Here is a 15,010-nt window from a genome sequence, read left to right on the forward strand (position 1 = left end):
CCTGGAGGTTCTTGCATACTCTGATGGATCTTTAGTAGAGTATATATGGTTGGTAAACGTGGGTCATTCTGGTTCAGATATCTGAATTCATTTTCACTCACAAAGCCTTGGTCTTTGCCTTTCTTTGCCAGGTTGAGAATCTCCTCTGCCAGTTCTTTGGTTGGATCACTACGTAGTTTCATGTAACTCACTCCATCGCCTAGTTGTCTGAAGATCTTAACTTTATTTTTTTCAATGTCCTGAACCACAATTTCTCCCCCCTTGACTGTGGGTTTTATCACTATGTCTTTGTTGTTTCTCAGAGTGGTGAGTGCTCTTCGTTCTTTACTTGTGACATTGAGCCTCATATGTTTGTGTATTTCCAATGCTTTGTTTACATCTTTTAGAACTGTTCATAAGCCAAGATTTGATTAGTCATAGTACTCACCGGTGGTACAAAGGTAGAGCGTACTCTGAGTCCAGTATTGGATGTATTGGTGGAGGGGGCTGTTCCTGAAGAAATACCTCAGTCTGATCTTGAGAAAGAACTTCATGAGTTCAGTCTTGATAGCAAATGGGTTTGGGTATGCTGTGGGAACAAATGATAACCCTTTGCTGAGGATATTCGTCTCGTTCTCCGTTAGGGTGTATGAAGATATATTGACCACAGGGCAGGATCTTTTCTCTACCATCTGTAAACCTTACTGCGTGTTGCTATCTCCCTGTGGCTCTCTGTTGGGAAATGCACTTGCTTCTGCGTTCTCCCGCATCCCCGTCCCAGCCAGGATTGGCAGGGTTTTGTCCTTGCGACGTTCATCTTTGCCAGTTGCCCCCCCTGCCTTCCGGTGGGCGCCATTGCCCTTCTCCTAAAAAGGAGAGAAAGGACCAAGTGGTTGGTTCCAACCGCCTTGATACCCGTAGCTTATATTAGATCCTGCTTGTTCGTTATCGCGGTCTGCACTAAGTGAAGAGTCTGAGAATGTCGTGTAGTTCCTACGACCACGATATCCGCCCCTTCCTCTTCCTGTGAAACAACCTTGATTGTCTTGCTTATAGTAGTCCTCGTTGAGGTACGGGTAAGTGTTTTTCTTTTCATAAAACCGAATATCTTTTGCATGCTTCTCTAGTTTTTTTTGTTGGGTGTTTGTCTTGAATTCTTTTAAGGTTTTTCCTACGTGGTCCAAAGCTTCCTTGGCATTCGATAAAACAGTATCACCAGCGATCTCAGATCTTAAGGAGGCAATCTCCCTTTGGAGGGCTTGTACCTGTTCTGCCGCTGGTTCTACTCCCAGCACCATCCAGTGCCAGGAGCGCTTATTGGCCAAAAAGCTAAAACCTTCTTTGAACTTAGGCACATCAATGAAAACGGCTGGTTCGTTCTTTACTTGGAGACCCACTGGAATGATGTTAGATTGTAAGTACTTTGTCAACAGGTGGCCATTTAATCGAGTCCAGATCAGTTTTTTCTCTAATCTCTCTAGGCGTGCTATTTTATCATTAAGTGTATAATCAATATTCGGTGTATCTGAGGATAGAAATTGATTGGATCTGTCTTGGATTAGTTGATTGATATATTCTTCTATGTATGATAATGTTATCACTCTCTACCATTGTGAAACTAATGAAATATATTTACAAAAGAACAACAACCTCGCAGGCCAGCGCCTGCTCAGATAGCATTACCTGTTAGGGGTTGACCTAATGGTACTGGGACCTGGGTATTCAATGTTGCATAGGTAAGGATCCCAGTATACGTGCTTTCACTAGTGATTTTAATCATGTGTTCAGGTGCGCCCTTGGCACTCCGTCAATATTGAAACCAACGTTGCTTCGTTTAGCAACTCAACCTACGTATTTGGAAACGCTTTTGGCATAAGTACACAGCAGTGCCTCTTAATTTCCTGTGTCTATTAGATGAAGCGCCCTTGCGCTAGCATGGCTATCGACTGATATATGTTCCGTATGTAATGTTTTTAGTGTATTAATGCTTTTTATTTGGCTACTGGTTAAAATTAAATTGTTTATTGCTCAATGCATTTTTGCTCATGGCTGAGATTTATGTGGGAATAATATGATGCAAACCCACTAATGTATCCACAACCCTTATCTTAGGTTGTAGCACACTCTCTGGTTAATAGGAGCCTACGGGCCCAATCCCTACTATCAACACTACCCTACTTGGAAGGTGGCATTTTGGTAATTATACCTTCCATTCATTTGAACTTCTGCAATAGGTGATTCTTCTTTTAGCTTACCTCCATTTTCTTTAACTCTAGGTACCCTACCCCCACATCATATTCCAGTCCTGAAGAAGACCCCACAGTAAGGTGCAACTTGACCTACACTAACCAGGGGTCGAAACTTCGACTGTCTCTTTTAACGCCTACCCATCTACAACAGGTCATTGCTACTGTGTTTTACCATATGGAATAGGATTTCATGAATGTTAAAAATGTATGGGCTATAACAAATATGCCCATGTGATGTCAACTAATTGAATCTTTGTGTGACCACATCTGACTACTGAAACTGCCTTACACAACCCTGATTCTCACAAATCACTCCCCCTTCCCTTTCTTTTTGCCTCACTTCGGGCACAAATGTTTATTTATACTGACTATGTGTATACGTAAAATGTATGTGAATGAGGATGTGAATAAATAACATCACTCATTAAAGTCGTGGTTTTAGTTATATATACAAAAGTTTCTAATATCTCTATATGCACCAAGAAGCACGTAGACTGGGACCCTTACCTATGCAACTGCCATAGCAATCAGCAGTGTCCAGGGGGTGGGCACCCGGGACACTGCAGGAGCTGGCCCTTGGGGGTGGCGGTCCCCAGGGCCATCACAGGCTCCAGGAGGGGGTCTGGGCGGCCCCACTCCCAACCTATGCACAGCCCTGGGGAGGTGGTGGTCCTCGGGGCTCGGGGGTCAGTAACGGACCCCCACATTTTCATTATAGTGCCCCGGGGAGGTGTCAGTCCCCAGAGCATGTGGGTGCCCAAGCCCCCACACACAGGTTTATATATTTTTTTTAAAGAAACCCAGGGGGTGGTGGTCCCCAGGGCTGCGGGGGGCAGTTTGACCCCTGCAAATAATTAATGAAAGCCCCTGGGGTGGCGATCCCCTGGGCTTGGGGGGGCCGTTTCCTCAAGCAGCTGCAGGTATTTTTAGACGGCACACAGCACTGCTGTTGTGTCCAGTATCTAGCTCTAGCGATTTGTGTTATTAATTTTTGCTTTTACTCAATTTGGGTTTTCGTGAGTTTACACCATGGTAGAATTTACAGATTTGCCATTTGATGAAGATATGGCTAGAGTTATTTTGACCACTATTCCCAGTATTTGTGACTCCATACCCACTGCAGGGACTGTCGGGGATTATTGGACTGAATTGTTGGTCCTTCAGAAATCACACACTCGTACCAGTATTCATGGCGCGATTATGACGGAGTATCTCTGTGTCCATTGCGCCCCTACGGGCTTGATTGTTACAAATGCCCCCAGACTCATTCTTCATGATAATCAGTTTCTCAAAGACGGGTCATTAATAGCATGGCGATGCACTCGTGATTGGCTGATCCTTATTATCAGCACAGCGAAATGCATCACTGATGCTATCCTTATTGACATTCAAGTACTTGAGGAACAGATTAAAACTACACTATCTGGTGAAGCCTTTATGAAAAATCTTGAGGAAACTAATAAATCTAACAAGGAATTCTCCTCTCTAAGTTTAAGAAGGATTTGGCACGATTTTCCTTAGAGAAGGTGTTTCCTTACACTCATGAAAGTTATGTACCACCAGAATTTACAAAAGAGGAAGGAAATATGTCTCTAATTATTCATCTTCAGGGTCAGAGGGTTGGTCGAGCGATTCTGATTCCTCAGAGCAGGCTGCACCACGCACAAGAGGCAGGGGTGGTAACAAAAGAAGACAGTGGAGAGGCCACCAGCAGGCTCAATGGTGGCCCTGACTCCTTGGCAGTATCCCAATGCACCATTTCACCCACAAATTATACCCTTCAAACCACCTCCTCAATATTTTCACAATCAGCCTATTTTAGGACAGGGCCATGGCCGCTCACAAGGAAGGAGAAGGGGACAACAGGCCCAAGTGCACTGGAGCCCCACGACATCCCCATGTAGTTTACGCAGCATAAAGAACAGTCCACCAGTGGCTGGACCGAGCAGCGATTAGTAGTGGTAGTTGTGAGCAGACATACATTGACTGAAATGGAGGAAACACTCCTCATCAGAGGTTTGGGGTTTGTCCCAACTAACACTGGCGACCCGTTTTTAATCCAATGTGAATTGACTAGGTTCTTCCGCAAGATAAGACTTCGCTTTTTCTTCAAAAACCAAATGGAAGATGGCACACAAGCTCAAGTTGAGGACATAGACATTAGGTTAAGACCTAATCCACCTGTAGCCCCCCCCCCCCAGTCATGCAGTACCTGATCAGGTTCTAACTTTTGAAAAATCGGTGGCTTATGAAGTCGCCAATCTGAGTATGACATCTAAGAGTCACTATCAGAATCTTCTTAGGCTAGAAAAACAAGCATTAGATTCTCTTTTTACAGCCCCTTTGATCCCTATCAAGCCTGCCGACAAGGGCGGGTCTATTGTCATTTTGGACACCTGTGACTACCGTGCTGAATGTCTTAGGCAATTGACGGACGTTGAGTCCTATCGTGTTTTGACCATAGATCCCACGGCTAGACTCACGAATGAGAGTAGTGAGCTAGTCAAGGAAACCAGAGTAGAGGGTTGGGTGTCTGCTCACAAGACCAGCTTTCTTCAACTACCCATCCTGTGATGCCCTATTTTTATGTGCAACCAAGGTGCACAAGATTCAGCGTACTCCACTTGGGAGACCCATTATTTGGGGTCTAGGCTCACTTCTTGAACCTCTCTCCACTTTTGTGGATCACTTTTTTAGACCACTAGTCAGAGCGATGCCTACTTACCTTCAATACACTAAGGATGTCCTACAATTACTTCCAGGGATTGATTTCAATATTGAGACGGATTTCCTCATTAGTTTTGACGTTAAATCCCTCTACACTTGTATCCCCCTGGCCGAAACGTTGGATGCTGTTAGGGGACTGCTTGATCATAGACTAGGCCCAATCAGTAAACCTGTTTCTTTCATTATGGAATGCGCCAGGCTGGCAATGACTAAACCATTTTTATGCTCGAAGATCAGAACTACCTCTAAACATCGGGTACATCGATGGCCAGTGTTTTTGCCCCCAGCCTGGTGAATCTGTATGTTCGATTATTTGAACAAAATTGAGTACTTATTGAGGACAACGCCTTTTGTTGTCACATTATTGAGTGGAAACGCTACATAAATAAAATTTTTGTCATTTGGAGAAGGGAGATGGCCACATTAAATTGTTTTATTGACTGGCTTAATGCACAGTATAACTACCTGAATTTTACAATAGATGTGAGTAAGATGAGTTTACCATTTCTCAACTTACGCATCTTTCCATCAGCTAGAGGTTTAGGAAGCGAACTGTACACCTAGTCCATGGCCAGGAACTCACTACTAACATTCAACAGTTTCCACCCTAAATCCTTACGTAACCGGCTTCCATTTGGACAGTTACTTCGCCTACGAAGGAATTACTGGACAACTGATGACTTTAGGAAACATGCCAATGTGCTCTCCGAGAATCTTCGAGCGTGGAAATATCCGAAGAAGTTGATACGCCGATCATACAAGAGAGCCTCGGATAACAATCGGAAAGCATTAATAGAACCTACGGCGCCAAAACCTCCTCACAACCGACTCACCTTTTACAATACATTCAGCACCCAGTCTAATCAGTTCCAAAAGATCGTGCACAAGCATTGGTGGATCCTCAACGTAGGACAGAACAATATACCTGCACGCCTTTTCTCGTTTTAAAGGAGAAAGAACTTACATGACTGTCTTTTTCACACATGACCTAGAGGTGCCTCGGCACCTGGACCAACAACTCTCTGTAATATGCCAGCAGTCCAGGGACACCACCCATGTGGCACTTGTATGGTGTGTCCACAGACCAGACATACGACGGAGGAGGACATTGGTACTCAGAGACCATGGAGACAAGTCAAGCACACCAACTCTAAAAGCAAGAGAGTTATTTCTTTAATTAACATTCCCTTGCATCAAAAAATTTGTTAGGATGATGACGCGCAAGATTAAACAGAGGATTATGGAACATAAGAGCACCATTTTGTGTAAAAGAAAATCAACTTTAAGCAACCTTAAATACTAAGGACAGATGATATGTATGGGTTAATTAGATAACTAACTATATGTGCCTTTTTGCCTTTTGGGGTTTATAGTAAATATAAAGTAATTGTTAATAACCATGTACTGAAAAATATCCCATACCTAACTCTAATATTCTTTAATCTAAAGAAAGCAGTTATACCCACCTATGTTTTCTACTGCTCCTTAATACTGTTCCTTTTCCTCTTATTGATTGGTTTTCTTAGATGTGGCAATTATGAAGAAATGCGGGACCTGCCTCGCAACTTTGTACAACATTATTCCAGTTCAGTTCCTTTAACTTGTTCAAGATACTTAAAAAGTCATTCCTAGAAATCCAGAGACCTCTCAGATTAGAGGTCAAACAAGCAATGCTGCCTTTATGACTCCAAACGAAATATCGACGTCTTTAGTTCACATTTAGTCACAGTTGGTCTTTACTTTAGCACTAAAAACAAAACTGAAGCTCTCCTACCCGAGTTCCAGAAGAAAAGAGTTTCCCGAAATCCTTTCTTAGCTGCCTGCTGTAACTTCCGTGTGTCCTGAAAACTTCGCCGGTAAATGCTTCAGATTTCAACACCCGTTCCGATCTGAAGGCAGGAACGGAAGAATAGTGAGCGTGTGAGGTCGGGCCCAAGGTAGCGTGTCTGGGCGTGGCTAACTCCCCATCTCAGAAGAGCAGCGAGGAAGGAAACTTTGCAATAATTAGCGCAAACAAACACAGCACTTGAAACAAAATTGTGCAAGTGAAATAAAACATAACGCATGAAAGAAACAGCGCAAGTATTGAAGCAGAATACCAAGAAACTAAGCCATCTGTGTACACCTCTTATGGCATTTCCACCAGTATCGATGTTGCGGGGAATGAGATTTTGATACCCTTTTTGATCACTTAGATACTTATCTCATTCATCTATTTGGATCGATTATTTTCTGTCATTGAGTAAAAGACAAACCCCGCATAGGTTAAATTAACCCCATAAACTGACGCAACTCTGAAGGACCACTTACGACTGATGAAGTTGTAAAAGTTTAATATAAAATCAGAATTAAGTGCATATACAATCCTCTCAGGATAAGATTCAACAAGTATACAGGAACTAAAAGGAACATAAATTCCCTAAAGAACCTCAGTCTACAAAAGAATACAATTAAAGTCAATTCCAAAATCAGCAGATTAAAAAGCATAGACACAAAGTGGTTCCGTTGCGTCATCTATAAAAAGAATAAACAAGTTAATTCTGTCCCTACTCTGTACTAGGTGACATCCCTACTTCGCAAGTTCCTTACCTAAAAAAGGTGTCAGCAGTTTGACTTCCAAAGAAGTTCAAACTCTCTTAGCCTCTAATGGTAACTTATATCGAGAAGCAGTACCCTCTCTGCCTACCCATCCGCTCTCTAAGGGTCCTCGGCCTACTGCTCTCTCGCGCTCTGATCTCTCTCAGCGCTCGCTCCCCCCTTCTCCTCCCCAGGGTGCTGTCCCTAAATACACAATCACAGTATGGGTGGAACGCCCCTTGACGCCCACCTCGTACTCCTTCACATGAGGTCATTTCTAGCTCTTTCCATAACTTCATCTCTTCGCGTCGTCCGTTAAGTTGACCTTGCTTCGTAGGCACCATCTTCGTCTTCTTGCTGGTGACTTCATTGACATTCCAATTGACACTTTCGGAGCAAAGTCCATCACCTCAACAGACCTTTATTCTTTACGACTATATTCTTAACCTCATTTGGTCCTGTGAACGGTCATTTCAAAACAAGACTCAAATTCCAAGCGTCTCTTATCTCACTTAGGCCATAAACTTCGTCCAGCATTGTCACCTTAAATCTAGCAAGACCTTTGACTCTTGTCTCGCACATTCAGATCAAGGCTATTCACGACTCCTGTGAGCCCACTAAATTACATACAGCGATCTACACTCCTGCGAACTCTTGGTCAGTTAGGTTAAAATCACATATGACCAAACCTTTTCTAACATTCCTACAACTCTTCTACACAGTATAACCTTTAACACACATTTATATATATAATCGAATTTACATTCTCTGCACATTTCTTTGCTTTACGTTTCGTCTTCTTTCTCCGTTTCATGATTACACACGTATATTCAGTTTTGCACGTTCTACTGCTCTTGAGCATTACTATACATTTCTATATTAGCCCACAATGTATACGGGCCTTTCTAATTCTAATACTCTTTATAGAATAGATACAGATACATTTCCTATTACATTGGTTACATCTGCTAACTTTACGCTACAAGTGTTAACTTCACGTTATAACTCCTACGTTTATGCGATATGCTTGTGAATATGGTTCATACATATTTTTTATTCAAATTGCGCTCTCTCAGTTCCCCCCTTTGATGACCTCTAGGAGTCATCACTAAATGCAATTTGAATAACACCTTTACACAGAGCTAGTTACAAGATTCCCTCTTTTGATCGTTTCGAGAGCTCTTAAACTTTTGTACTGTTGATCTTGCAAAGCAGCTAATCTCCTTTCCTGCTCTCTCATGGATCTTTGTAACCGGTTCGACCTATACCATTTGTACAATTTAACTAACCCTAACAATGTGATTATGCAAATCAATACTATCAATACAGGTTTTAATATATACCACACAACGCTTTTACCAAGGTTGGCAAACCAACTTCCAACCTTTCCTACTCCATGACCTACTTTCTCCCAAACATTTGTTTTTGATAAATCTTCGATTTCTTTATGTATCTGTGTAATGTTTTGTATGACTTTCTCAAGTGGTTTTGAATTATCTGGAATGTAAGTACAACATTCTTGGACCTTCAAAGCCTTGCAGACTCCGCCCTCTTTTGCTAGCAGTACATCTAAAGCAAGACGGTTCTGAAGAACCATTGCTCTAATCGACTGCATCTCTCCTTCTACTAGCATTAATGACCTTGCAGTACTTGCAGATAATCTATCTACAACTGTAGCTAGTCTCCTGATCTTAACATCGTTAAGTATTAAACCTAACATAGGAAACATTGCTCCAAAAATGTCTCCAACTACTTCAGCATCTCCTATTTCCCTTTTCGTTCTTGTCGAAGCCTTTCCTTCTATGATCGCTAAATCCTTTGCATGATATATTTTGGGGAAGACAATTGCCAAGTAACACGAACCATACCAATTGTCAGGCAGTTTTACATAGGCATTTCTTCCACATACAAAATATACATTAGGAATCGCTTGCATCCCTTTCATGAAATCTTTCGTATAGTACTCTAACCTAAAAGCATGTTCGCAATTTACTTCACCTACAAATACACTCTCATAATACGTCTTGCTTCGAGTTAAACATAACTTTCCTTTCTGCGTTCTATCCAAAGCTATTGGACCATTGCTACCCTTCTTCTTGTGTGCTTTTTCTTCTTCGGTCCAATCAGTTTTCCACTGTCCTGACATTTTTAGAATCTTCTGCCTTCTGTATCTGTCGTCTACTTGTCCTATGAACTTTTTCTCTACCTCTGACACTTTGCAAGTCAGATTATTTCTGCGTGCATATGAAGTATCTAATGTATCCCAAGGAAGAAAGAACTTTGTTAGTCTATCTTCCTTTTTGTAATAGTCCCACTTATTCATTTGTTTATAATTCGGGACTTCAGGCAGTACCGAATCATAATTTGAAAAGTAGTACTCGAACCCTTCTCTACCATAAAATATACTGAGCAATAAACTACATGTTATCCCATATGTCAGTGGGAGATGATGATATCTGATGCCTTCATCTACGGAAGCCGGCAATTGCATACATACATAACATTCTTTGGCCTCCATGGCATCGATATACTCGTACAATAGCTTGGCATATGCATTTGATCTAAAATTTCCCTGTGACTCGTCTACGTGTAACCTACGAGCTTCATTTGCCAGTAACGTCTTTTCACGGATGACATTGCTCTCCTCCTTCTTCCCAACAAGAGCAGGTTTCAAAGTCGTTACAGGCTTTACATCTGTTGTCTCTTTTTCACTTGCATGTCCTACCATGTACGATGTGGTAACTACTGTAATAATAAGAAAAATTACTACCGCTATTAGTGTACCTATTATGCATTTTGCTTTTCGGTTTGGGTTGCCATTCTCCATGTTATCAAAACAGCGTAACTCTTTCTTTTTCGAAGAAAAGTTTTTCTTTTCAAGTCTTGTTTTACTTTGTTTGCTTTCTCAGTCTGTAAAGTGCTTTTTTTTTTTCAACAAAAGTCTCTTTTCACAACAATGTCTTTTTTATTTTTAGCAATAGACAACCCTAACCCTTCTCCGTCCTCTAAATGTAATCCCTAATTTTATTCTTCTTTCCACTCGGCGCTAGGTTATCTTCTTCTTTATAGCTTAAACACAAAAGTCTTTATGCATCTACAATGATTCTCGTACCTGCAGCTTTAATAACATGTTCCAATAATTCTAAACGAATGACTTTTTCTTCTTGTTCTGGTATTTGATGACCAAAAGTTGGAAACTCTAATCGATTTAGCACTAGATCTTTGATCCGACTCAGGTAAGGGGGTATGGGAAGTGTGAAAGTCAGTAACCCCTCAGTCTCGAGTCCAGGCGTCAACATCCATATCTCCACTGCCACAAATGGATCGAGATTGATCACTTTCACTTCTTTCACTCTCCCATATTTCTGTCCCCAAGACATCTGCTAGATAAGTCCACTCCGGGGTGGCGTACCTTCTGCAGGGCACACGTACCCTTCTTGATCTTCTTGGACTCTCAGATCCTGAATCTGTAGTTTCTTCTTCTTGATCCGACTCTTCAGAAATCGGGACAAGGGTTCTCTCTTGATTTGCTTTTAAGCTTGGCCTTCTCCTTCTCTCCGGCCAACTAGCTTCGTCACTCCTTGTCCTCCTGCTCCTTGTCCTTGGACTTGTTTCTTGATCACTCACAGCTTGTTCGGTATCTGATTCGAACTCCCAGGTACTCTCTTCTTCTGAGACGACTTCGGTCCCACTGGTGTCCTGACCGTCGTCGGTAGCCTACTCCGACACAGGCTCAGCCTCTTCAATCACCTCTACAGCTTGGCTTTCCCCCTCTGTGGCTTCTCCGCTTTCCGCTGGATTCTCATCCGAGAGAGGAGCTGTTTCTTCCAGAGGTGTTGGCACTCTTCGGGTGTGTGAGGCGTGTATCCAGTTGGGCAAGCCTCCACACTTTACTGCAGTGTTCGTAACTAGTATGACTTGGAACGGTCCTCGCCAGCGCACGTCTAGACAGTTCTTCCTGACGTGCTTCTTCACCAGGACCCAGTCCCCCGGACACAGGTCATGGCACAAGTCTTGTGCTGATGGAACCTCTGCAGCCTGGACCTGGAGGGACACAGAATTAATGGCATCAGATAGTCCCTTGCAGTAGTCCAAGATCAAATCGTCTGTGATGTTCAACAACGCTGCAGTCGGAACCGATGGCAATCTCATAGCTCTTACCATTAGCACCTCGTGTGGAGAGAGACCTGTTCTTCTATCTGGTGTGCTACGTATGCTCATAAGAACCAATGGAAGTGCATCAGGCCAACTCAGGGATGTCGATGAACAAACTTTGGCAAGTCTGGATTTTATCGTACTGTTAATTTGCTCTACGATCCCTGAAGCTTCTGGTCGATAACTGCAATGGAGCTTCTGGTCAATACTCAAAGCTGAACATAGCATCTTCACTATTTCGCTATTGAAATGAGTTCCTCTGTCCGATTCCAAAGAGGATGGCACCCCGAACCTCGGTATCAACTCTCTAAGCAACAATTTTGCTACTGTAAGTGTATCGCACCTACGTGTCGGGTAAGCTTCAACCCATCTAGAAAATATACAGACAATCACTAAGACATATCTGAGTCGATTGCACTTGGGCATTTCAATAAAATCCAGCTGCATTCTATTGAAAGGCCCCCCAAACCTCCCTATGTGACTCAACGTGACTGGTGTTCTCTTTCCTACGTTTAGTTGCTGACAGATCGCACAACGCTGACATACTGCTTCTGCCGCTACTCTAAACTTCGGATTAAACCATGTTTGTCTGAATACTCTCACCATAGCATCTCTACCTATGTGTGCTGATCCATGCAATTTCCTTGCCATTGGACTAACAAGTTCGTTTGGTAAAACTGCTCTCCCATCTGCAGAAATCCAAAAATTAATTTCACTTTTAGTATATCCAGCTGTTTCCCAGCCCTTTTTCTCATCATCTGGTGCATTTTCCTGAACACATTTCAACTCGTCCCATGTATCTACAGTGTCTAACAACATTGTCAATTCAGTTCTTTCCTGTATTCCCCCCACTTCTACATTGGTGTGAGAATAACCTTGTTCTGCACAGTAACGTGCTACTTCATCGGCATAACGGTTGCCTTGCGACACAAAGTCTACATTCTTCGTGTGCGCGGCGCATTTGACAACTGCTATGGCTGTCGGACCTTGCAATGCCTCTAACAATAATCTCACGAATTCTTCATTCCTAATAGGAGAACCCGAGGAGGTCATGTAACCTCTTTGAGACCATAACTGCCCATAGTCGTGAACTACCCCGAAACCATACTGGCTATCGGTGTATATGGTGACTCGAATTTTGTTACCTGCTAAACAGGCACGGGTCAAAGCAATAATTTCAGCTACCTGAGCGGAGTGTACTCCTTCCAGGCAAGCGGCTTCCACGACTCTGGTAATTGTACAAACTGCATATGCTGCTCTCAGCTGACCGATATCGTCTCTTACGCATGAACCATCAACAAAGAATATTTCATCGGGGTCAGTCAATGGCTCATCTACAATATCTGGTCTCGGTTTGGTGCATAGTTCAGTCACATCAAGGCAGTCATGATTAACCCTGGGCGAAGAACTACGCTCCGTTCGCGGAGTTTGCGGAGTTTCGGCAACTCCGCGCTCCGCGGAGAACGCGAAGTTGTTGAATACTCCGCAAACTGCTGCGTAGCGTAGTTCTCGCGCGCTCAATAGCATTTTCGCGTGCGCGAGGATGCTTGTCGGTAAGATAGAGTTGCCGAACACGCAGAAACTGCAATCTGGCACAGAATAACTCACGAACACGTTAGTAGTGACCGGAAATAAGGGGACGCGAGCGGGCGGGACAAACCTCATGGGTAACTTCGCGCGCTACACATCCCGAGCATGCAGGCAATCAATCAATCAATCAATCAATCAGGATATTTGTATAGCGCGCTACTCAACCAGAGGGTCTCAAGGCACTTGGGGGAGGGGGGTCCGCTACTGCTCGAATAGCCATGTCTTGAGTTGCTTCCTGAACCTGAGGTGGTCTTGGGTCAGGCGGAGGTGGATGGGGAGGGAGTTCCAAGTCTTGGCTGCCAGGTAGGAGAAGGATCTTCCTCCCATGGTGGATCTTCGGATGCATGGCACGGCGGCGAGGGTGTGGCTGGTCGATCATAGCTGGCGGGTGGGAGTGTAGAAGGTCAGGCGGTTGTTGAGGTACCTGGGGCCCAGGTCGTTGAGGGCCTTGTGTGCGTGGGTGAGGAGTTGGAACGTGATTCTCTTGCTGACAAGGAGCCAGTGAAGGTCTCTCAGGTGTCCGGAGATGTGGCTGTGTCGGGGGATGTCCAAGATGAGTCGTGCGGAGGCATTCTGGATGTGTTAGAGTCTTTTCTGGAGTTTGGCTGTGGTTCCGGTATAGAGGGTGTTTCCGTAGTCCATTCGGCTGATGAAGAGTGCCGGTGTGACCGTCTTCCTGGTTTCGGTGGCGAGCCATGGGAAGATCTTTCGGAGCATGCGTAGGATGTTGAAGCATGATGATGAGACGGCGTTGACTTGTCTGGTCATCGAGAGGGAGGAGTCCAGGATGAAGCCCAGGTTGCGTGCGTGGTCCGCTTGTTTGGGTGCGCTGCCCAGGGCAGGGGGCCACCAGGAGTCATCCCAGGGGGAGGGAGATGATCCAAGGATGAGGACTTCCGTCTTGTCTGAGTTCAGTTTCAGGCGGCTGTTCCTCATCCACTCAACTACGTCTTTCATCCCTTCGTGTAGGTTGGTTCTGGCAGTTCCTGGGTCGTTGGTGAGGGAGAGGATCAGCTGGGTGTCGTCGGCATAGGAGATGATGTTGAGGTTGTGTTGGCGTACGATGGCTGGGAGGGGGCTCATGTAGACGTTGAAGAGGGTGGGGCTGAGTGATGATCCTTGTGGTACGCCGCATATGACTTCGGTGGCCTTGGATCTGTATGGGGGAGGCGGACTCTCTGGGTTCTTCCGGTGAGGAACGAGATGATCCACTCCAGTGCCTTCTCTTGGATTCCGATGTTGCTGAGGCGCTGCACTAGGGTGCGGTGGCAGACCGTATCGAATGCTGCGGAGAGGTCCAGGAGGATGAGGGCTGCTGTTTCCCAGTTGTCGAGCAGGGCTCGGATGTCGTCAGTGGCTGCGATGAGGGCGGTCTCGGTGCTGTGGTTGGTGCGGAAGCCGGACTGCGAGTGGTCGAGGCTGGTTGGGCGAGCGCAATTGGTGATCCACTGTGTGAGGTTGTTGGCTGCTTGGTTGGGGTCCGTTGAGCTGGCGGGTGGGTTCTGGCTCAGTGAAGTGGTGAGCTGGTCGGTGGTGATCTTGTTCCAGTTCCTGCGGGGAACCTGTTGCGGGTGGTGGTGAGTCGTGGTCTTTCTGAAGCTGAAGTGGACGCAGCTGTGGTCTGTCCAGTGGAGCCCGGTGGAGTGGCTGAAGGAGATGTACTTGCTGGAGGAGAAGACTGGGTCAAGCGTGTGTCCGGCGTAGTGGGTGGTGGTGTTCACCAGTTGCATGAG

General features: G+C 44.6%; 1 pseudogene; it reads left to right on the forward strand.

Annotated features, from left to right (window-relative positions):
- The first annotated feature begins 5,522 nt into the window (after positions 1-5,522).
- Positions 5,523-15,010, forward strand: part of LOC147728039 (presenilin-associated rhomboid-like protein, mitochondrial) — a 104,338-nt pseudogene continuing 94,850 nt past the window's right edge.

This window comes from Lissotriton vulgaris, chromosome 3_1 (genome assembly GCF_964263255.1).
Source record: "Lissotriton vulgaris chromosome 3_1, aLisVul1.2, whole genome shotgun sequence".
Lineage (NCBI taxonomy): Eukaryota > Metazoa > Chordata > Amphibia > Caudata > Salamandridae > Lissotriton > Lissotriton vulgaris.